The sequence below is a fragment of the Gracilinanus agilis genome, chromosome 2 (genome assembly GCF_016433145.1).
Source record: "Gracilinanus agilis isolate LMUSP501 chromosome 2, AgileGrace, whole genome shotgun sequence".
Lineage (NCBI taxonomy): Eukaryota > Metazoa > Chordata > Mammalia > Didelphimorphia > Didelphidae > Gracilinanus > Gracilinanus agilis.
This window is the reverse complement of record NC_058131.1, coordinates 315,629,362-315,637,592: the sequence shown is the minus strand read 5'-3', so window position 1 is coordinate 315,637,592 and position 8,231 is coordinate 315,629,362. Positions and strand designations below refer to the sequence as shown.

General features: G+C 41.9%; 1 protein-coding gene across 3 annotated transcripts in view; it reads left to right on the top strand.

Annotated features, from left to right (window-relative positions):
- LMX1B (LIM homeobox transcription factor 1 beta) overlaps positions 1–8,231 on the top strand; it is a 184,789-nt gene that overhangs the window by 9,386 nt on the left and 167,172 nt on the right. The gene's annotated exons all lie outside the window — the stretch shown is intronic.

The window sequence follows — 8,231 nt, the reverse complement described above, 5'->3', positions numbered from 1 at the left end:
GAAGGAAGGAAAGAAGGAAGGAAGGAAGAAAGATGCTAGGAAGGAAGAAAGAAGAGAGCTAGAAAGATGAGAAAGAGGAAGAAAACCAGAGAGAAAAAGAAAAGAAAATCGGACAGAAAGAAAACCAGAGAAAAAGTAAGAAACAGAAGGAAAATTAAGATTGAAATAAAAAGGGAACGCAGGAGGAAGAAAATTTGAGAAGAGAGAAGAAGGAAAATCAGAAAGAGAAAAAGAAAAAAGGGAGAGGAGGAAGGAAAGACCCCACCTCAGTCGTTAGACTGAGGGGTGCGTTAATACCCACTCCACACCAAGGGGGCATATTCAGGGAAAACAAATTCCCCCTTTTCTTCAGGGCTTATGGCAAGGAGAATTATGTAATTCTCCTTCCATTGCAGCCTTGTCTGTCGTCTGGAAAGGATTTTTATCCTGAGGAGGTGGCGAATTCCTGGAGGAGTCTTGGGGGAAGGAGTGTAGGTGGGGGGTTCCAACAAGCTGTCACAAAATAGAGTATAATAGCTTGTATTACAGCCCTAAGGTCTTGGGACCTGAGACGTGGGAGGGTGTGCGCTTGTAGTGTGTTCGTATTGTATCTTTGTATCTCTGTGTACAGAAACGCTTGTGAGCTCTGGGTGTAATAGAAGAGCCTGGAAGTCAGAAGACTTATGTTCAAATTTTGGCTCTACATTTTTGTCATGTAACATAGAAAAAACAAGTCATTTTGCCTCTCTGAGCCTCAGTTTCTCCCTCCAAAAACTGTAAATAATGATAGCTTGCTTACCTCACAGACAGTACGAAAGTACTTTGTAAACTCGAAAGTATTAAAGAAATGTCAGCTATTATTATTACTAATATTTTTGCCGCTGGAGTTCAGAAAGAAGCAATCCTGGGACAATTCGCTATCCTACTATTATTCTGTTATAATTTTACAGTTAATATTCTAAGATTATTATGTAGTATTAGTAGTAGTATTATATTTGCTCAATGAATTAGCTACCTCTTTCCTAAATCTAGCATTCTAAGAAATGCCGTCATGCCTGCCCTAATAGGCGGGAAGCAGCACCTCACCTCTTATGGTCAAGGGCTAAAAAAGTAGAGTAGGAAAGGGTTAATTGAGCCCAGTCTATATTACTGTGCATAGTTCCACCCCACCCCCACCCCCACGGCCATTTTGCCCAGGTAAGATGCACCCATCTCTGTTGCCGGGGAAGGCAGGAGGGAATGTCGGGCGCTTTGATTTTTTTTTTTTTTTTTTTTTTTTTTTGGTGAAAAAAAAAAAAAAAAGTGGTTCTAGTCGTGGGTTGAATTTTTTCCAGATTGCCTGGCCTCGCTGTCGGGCTGCCTCCCCTCTGTGGCTGCCGCCTTATTGTGGCTCTAGAATGATGAAGGTGATTTGAAGTCACACATTCTCGGGGGCGTTTAGCGGCACATTCCTTTCCATGGAAGTGATTAGTACATGGAAAGCTTTCCTCTCCGCGTCCCTCATCCCACCTCCCCCCCACAGCCGCTCCTGCTCTGGGCTCCATGGCCGCCAGTTTCTTTTGTAAGGTTAAAGCACCTTAGATACTAATTAAAACTCAGCCTTGTGGGCTGGCACCAGGGGCTAGGAAGAGAGGGACGCCGACGCTTTCCCCTCTGCAGGGGAGACCAGCGTGACCCTGCCGTGGGCAGTTAGGAGCTTTGAATCCCACGTTTAAACAAACAAACAAAAAATCAAGAGCGTCACTTTTGTTTTCCATTTGCGTGATGATAATCATAACATCTCCGTTTGTAGAGCGCTTTGACGTTTACGATGCATTTTCTCCACTGTTACCTCGGAAGAGAGGAATGTAAGGATTACATCCCGATTTTAGCTGACGAGATTCAGGAAGGGCATTTCCTAGGATTTCAGAACTGACTGGGGCCTTATGGAAGATCCTACCCCAACCCCTTTATTTTACAGTCAAGGATCGGGGAGCCCTGAGAGGTGAAGTGATTTGCCCATGGTGACATAGTAGGTGACAAAACCAGGATTCAAACCCAGACTAAGCCTGTTCTAGGATTCCATATTGTGGAATCAAATTAAAGCATTTGAGATGGAAGGACAACTCCTCCACTCCACCACTATCAGAGGAATACCCTTCTGCAATGTCCTGACAAGCATGCACCCAACTTCTACTTGGACACCTTCAGTGATGGGGAGTTCACTACCCTATGAGAGGTCCATTCCTCTTTGAACAGCTGTGGCTGTTAGTATCTTCACAGACAGCAGACATTTGCCTCTCTGGAACATTCTCCTCCCAGTTGCTCTTATTTTGTCCTCTAGGTCCAAGGAGAACAAGTGTCATTCATCTTCCACACAATAGATTTTTAGTTTTCGGAAGGAAGTGACCTTGCTCCTTTTACTTTTTTTCTTTCCAAGGCAAAACATTCCCAGTTCCTTCAAGCAATCCCTAAATGGTATGATTTCTAGGCCCTTCTGGAACTGCCTAATGGCTTGCTAAGGATCACAGAGCTAAGAACTGGCAGATTCTGGTCTCAAACACAGGTCTGCTAAGGGCAGTACTCATAGCTAAAGATGGCCCCTTTGACTCCAGACTACAAGGGTGGGTTATCAACAATGGCCATCAGTGGCCTGGCTGTGGACATCACACAGGGTATTTATCTCTCCCTCAACAACTGATCCCCATCCCCAATGCCCTGGTGGCTGTCTCTTTTGGCTTCAATTCAGCGCCTAATCCAAGGCTCTCCCAGGTTCAAAGCTCTGGGCTCCCCAAACCAGGCAGAAATTAGTAGAAGTGAAGGTACGCACGTCATTGGTGGCTCAATATCATAGTCCTCTCTCAGGAGAAATGGCTGTGTTTGGTTTTGCGGAAATCACATAGAGAAGTCAGGGCTTGTAGCAAAGAGAGTGCCAGAAGGATGTGAGGGCTGAGGCCAGGGACATTGCTCAGCTCCTCCTACCTCGCCTCGACAGGCAGATTCCTTAACCTGAAAGAGATCCAGAAAACAAGCTCCTTCTGGATCCCTAGATGCTAATTGACTTTCAAGAACCTTCCAGGGTCAACATTTCTCTAACCCCAACACCTTGAGGGCCTGCTGGTGACTAAAGGCATTCCTGTTGTTATATATCTACCCTCTCATTCTTATTACTAGATAGACAATAATTCGGCATTATGACCTCCTCAAACACTGAATTAAATTCCCCTGGGGAATAAGGATATGTGTGTATGTATTCATGTGTATACTTTATGTATATATTTCGTGTGTGTGTGTGTGTGTGTGTGTGTGTGTGTGTGTATGTATGTGTGTGGTTTCTCTGGTCTTTCCTGATGGAATTTTTCTCTCAAAATCCCTACTATGTCTTCTCCCACCTTCCCATGGCACAAAGTGCCCAAACTCTCTGAAGAGAATCATGGCACTCCTCAGTTTTGGAGTTCTGTCCTTGCTTTTACACTTGCTAGCTAGATGATTTAAGACACATCCCTGCCCCTTCCCCTTTCTGAGTTTGTTTACTCCTCATCTGTAGAATAGGGATAACAATACTTGTATTCTGTCTTGTTGTGAGGAAGGTAAATTATAAATCTTAAAGTACTCTAGAAATAAAAGTAAGGCAGAGATAGACAGACAGACGGACAGAGGGGGAGAGAGACAGAGACAGAGAAACAGAGAGAAAGACAGAGACAGATAAACCATGGCCTACCTATATAGGCTCAGGAAAAACATCCAAAAAAACTATGGATTCCTACACTCTGGAGTACCAGCATCTGACTGATACCCAGGGCATGCACTCTGGATTTGAGAGACATTCAGGTACTCCCTTAATTTTGGCTGTGTGTATAGGCAGGTTGTGGGAACAAAAATCGCGGCTTAGATCTGATGGGGGCTCCTGTTTAAAGATCTCTTGGAAAGAACTTGGAATCAGGAAAGCTGGATTCCAATCTAGGTTCTGTCACGTACTGTATATGACTTTTAAGGAAGTCATTTCCCCTGAATGAGCCTCAGTTTCCTCATCTGTAAAATAAGGATAATTATACACAACCTTCCCCAGAAGGTCATGATGAGGAGAGCACTTTAATAAATACAATGGAAATATGAGCTGTGGTTTTAATAGGGAAGTCTAGAAGAATCTGTATACTCCAGAGTGGCCTTGAGTCAGATATGGACTGAGGTAGGAAATAATTTTCCAACCACTATTGCCTCCTTCCCTTCCCCTTCCCCACCCCTGGATGCCTATCCCAAATACTATGTCAAGCTAGGCCAGTCCCCCTATGTCTCTGAGCATCCTGTTTGGTAAGTGAAGGGGCAAATGCAGCTTAGCTCTGATGGTGGCTTGGGGTTTGGGGGCTTTGAAAAATTCAGCTCCTTTTTTGACCTTGGTTAGTCTGAGGGTTAGCATGATACATTCAGTGACAGGGGCCATAACTTTCGATTTGTACGATGCCACAGTGAGACCTCAGCTTTTGGAGGGTGCAAGGAGGAGGGGTCACCAAGCCATTTAAGAGCCAATTGTAAGTTGTCACTCAGGCAAGAACAAACAAAAGCACCACACACCAATAATACTGATCATCAGCCTGACAGGCCAATCTTAGAGCTGGAAGAAATCTTAAAATACAAAATTCTTTATTCTAGAACAGTGATCAGAGAATGTTAGAACATTAAATATTGAATGTTAGAACTGGAAGGTACCACAGAATAAACAAAGCTAGGGCACACGGAAGGATATACAACATTAGAACCTGTTCCAGTGACAGATGTGGAAATAACATCAACTAGGAGGAAAACCTAAATTACATATATTTTATGGTCATTTTAGTAGGGGAAAAAGTGTTTTAAAAAGTTTATTCAGGAAATAGAGGAAGTTAAGTGGTAGACATTTGCCATCTCATCAGCCAGTTGGTGATCTCCATTCCTGTCATAAATGTCTTGTGTCATTTGATGCCAAAACCAACATGATTTTGTTCCCCAGTGGCCTATATGGTTTTTTTTTTGCAGTAAATGTTTATTTGTTAATAATATACTTTAAACAGCCCAGCCTTGACCTCAAGTCTCTTGAAGCATCCATCTTCCCCCAGAAAAATCTTTCAAAGTTTGTGTAATTTTTTAGGAGAAGGTGTAATTGATGGGACAGTGAAGGGTCCTGTGTTTGCTTTAACTACTGCAGCTGCGTGGATTAGCTGTTTATAAGGGCCCACTGTGCTGTGAAAAGCGACTTTCTTAGATTTCAAGCCTGGTTGACAGCACTTCCTCAGGGTTCTTTACATTTGCTAGGTCTGATCAGTAAAAATAAATTTTTGTGCTGGCTCTTCCTTTGGTCCTTCCTTTCGAAATATTGTATCAGTTTCTATGGAGCTTCCTGATTTTACATTAATTCTCTGTTTATTAGCCTTCGGTCATTAGCCAAGAAGGACAGCAGTACGGGGCTGACTAGGTGATTCCTGATGGTGATTAAAAGTTTAGATTGAATATTTTTTTCTAAATTTATGGTCCAAAATTGAAACCAAAGAATCACACACAGTGATATACACAGAGCATGTTAGGGCAGGAATGGATGATAGAACAAATTATATTAGAACAAAGAGTGCAAACTGCCAGAGTTTACAGGTACTTTAGGACACAGAATATACTATAGCATGTAGAATATTAGAATTAGAAAGAGTCTTAGAACATGAAATGTTAACCAGAAGGAACCTTAAGACAAAGGATGTTAGAAAACAGAGTAAAGACTTGGAAAACTTCGATCATGGGACGTTACATAGTTCACAAAGCTGGAAAGGACCTTTAAAAATAAAGTGTTGGAATTAGAAGGGAACTTAAAATGTGAAATCTTAGATCATAGAAGTTTGAAGGTCAGAGCTGGAAAGGCCCTTAAAATACGGATCACAAAATTTCTGAACTGAAAGGGAACTTAGTAATCACCCAGTCCACCCTAACCCTTTCATTTTAGAAGGAAGGCAACAGAATCCTAGAGCGAGAAAGGGATTTGCCTTATGATCACTGGGCCAGTTTTAGCAGAATTGCTCCTGAACAGGCATTGCTCTGTATTTTAATGCACTTTATGCTAATGCTCACATAAGGAGTTCCGTGGCCTGCACCAGGACTAAGAAGGAAGAACAATGAATTTTCAGAAAGGTGTTTCTGAAAAGAAAGTCAGATGTCTGGAATTTGGCCTCCTGAAACAACAGTGACATTTGACCATTCCGACAAAGAGGGTTTGTGAAGGTACTTGGGAGATGCTGAGAGGAGAGGTGATGAGCCGCTAAGCAGTGCCGCCCCCCTGGTAATCACAGTCCACTGCTCTGCTGACTTGGTGTTCAAGCTTCAGTTTGCAGCAGTCCCACCCCAACATGGACCAGGCCTTTCCCGCCTTTAAGGGTTTTTGCCTTGAAAATCGATAGACTGAAATTTGTGCCACAAGATTGTAGCTGGAGCAATGACTGGGAGTGGGTGAGGGGGAGGAGGAGGAGGAGGAGGAGCAGAAGCTCTCATAGGACATGTTGCTGGGTGTTGCAGTTTTTCCCTCCCTGCACAGTATTTCAGCTGTGACTCTAGGGCTGTCACGTGGTTCAGTGATTGCCATAGTTACTCTGGCCAGGGCATAAATGCTGTGGGAGCCACAAGGGGCCATGTAGATGCTGGAAGGAACTCAGTCCCAACCTTATAAGCTGCTTTGGGGGGGGGGGGGGGGGGGGGAGAGCTTGCCTGGCCTTCCTGAGAGAAAGAAAACAATTGTTTATGGACACACTGATTCATAGAATTTTTAGAGCTAGAAAGGCTTTTTTACATGGACTGACAAAATGTGGAAAATTAGCAGTGGGAGAGAACTTAGAACACAGCGTGTTAAAGGGTTAGAAGAGACCTGAGAACAGAGAAATGCTAAAACATGGAATGTCAAATGTTAGAGCAGAACAGAGGAGTTTCGAATATAGACCAGATAATGGCAGGGCTGAAAGAGTCTTGAAAGCTCAACTCTTCCAACACTTTCATTTTGCAGAGGAGGAAGCTATGTAAAATAGCTTATCCAATCCAGAACCAAAATACAAGGCCAAGGATACTTTTTTTTACTTAAAAAGGGATCAACAGACAGATCTAGATATAATTCTGAGTGACTCAATTCATTCATCAACCATTTATTAAGTACCTAATTTATTTAAGTACTTTTAAATAAATGTATATATATATTTTTATTTACATATATTTATATGTATTATCCACATATATATTTTATCTACATATATTTATATAATACATATTTATAGCTACATATATTTATATATTTCATATACATATATTTCTGTTATCTACATATATTTATATTTATTTATCTACATAGTTATATACATATGTATATGTATATATATTTATATACATATATTTATGCTATCTACACATAGTTATATACACATATATTTATATACATATATTTATGCTATCTACATGTAGTTATATACACATATATATTTATCTACATATATTTATGTTATCTGCATGTAGTTATATATACATATAATTATAGCTATACATATTTATATATTTTGTATACATAGATTTATGTTATCTACATATATCTATATACACATATATTTATATCTATACATATTTAATCTACATATATTTATATTCATAAATATCTACATGTATTTCTATAGTTTATATACATATCTATGCATAGGTGTGTATAGGTATGACTGTGTGTATGTGTGTATAGCCACATATCCATATGTATGTATATATTCCAGAGAGAGTGTCTGATGTCCTGGAACTCACTGATGACCTAAGTAATGAAGGCATCCTTCATGAAGAGGATGCCCAGTAAGTAGTGAGTTCTCTCTTGGCTGTCTTGAAGTTCTAGGTCTAGGGCTTCAGGTGAGTGAGAAAGTAGGGCTAACACCTGCTGGGTTTGTCCGGGTTTAGGGGAGGAGGCACCTGGCAATGGGGGTGGGGGGTGGGGGGGAGATGATGTGGGCAAGGACAGCTGGAGGTTAGCACTAGGCTCCCCAGAGAGAAACTGCTTCAGAAAAGTCCTGGCAGACCGAAAGGGAGCCAGGACCACTGCTAAGAATCAGCCTCTGTCCTTTAAAGTGCCCCTTCACCGGGGATAGGACCTTTGGGGAGATGTGAAAAGGTTAAAATAACTTCTACCCCCCCTGGGGAACTAGCGCTTCCTGTACTGGGGATCAGAGCAGAGGGCCAGAATCCTGCTGCTAATGGTGCAACCACAAGGCTCCATTTCTTCCCATCCTCCCCCCTCCGCC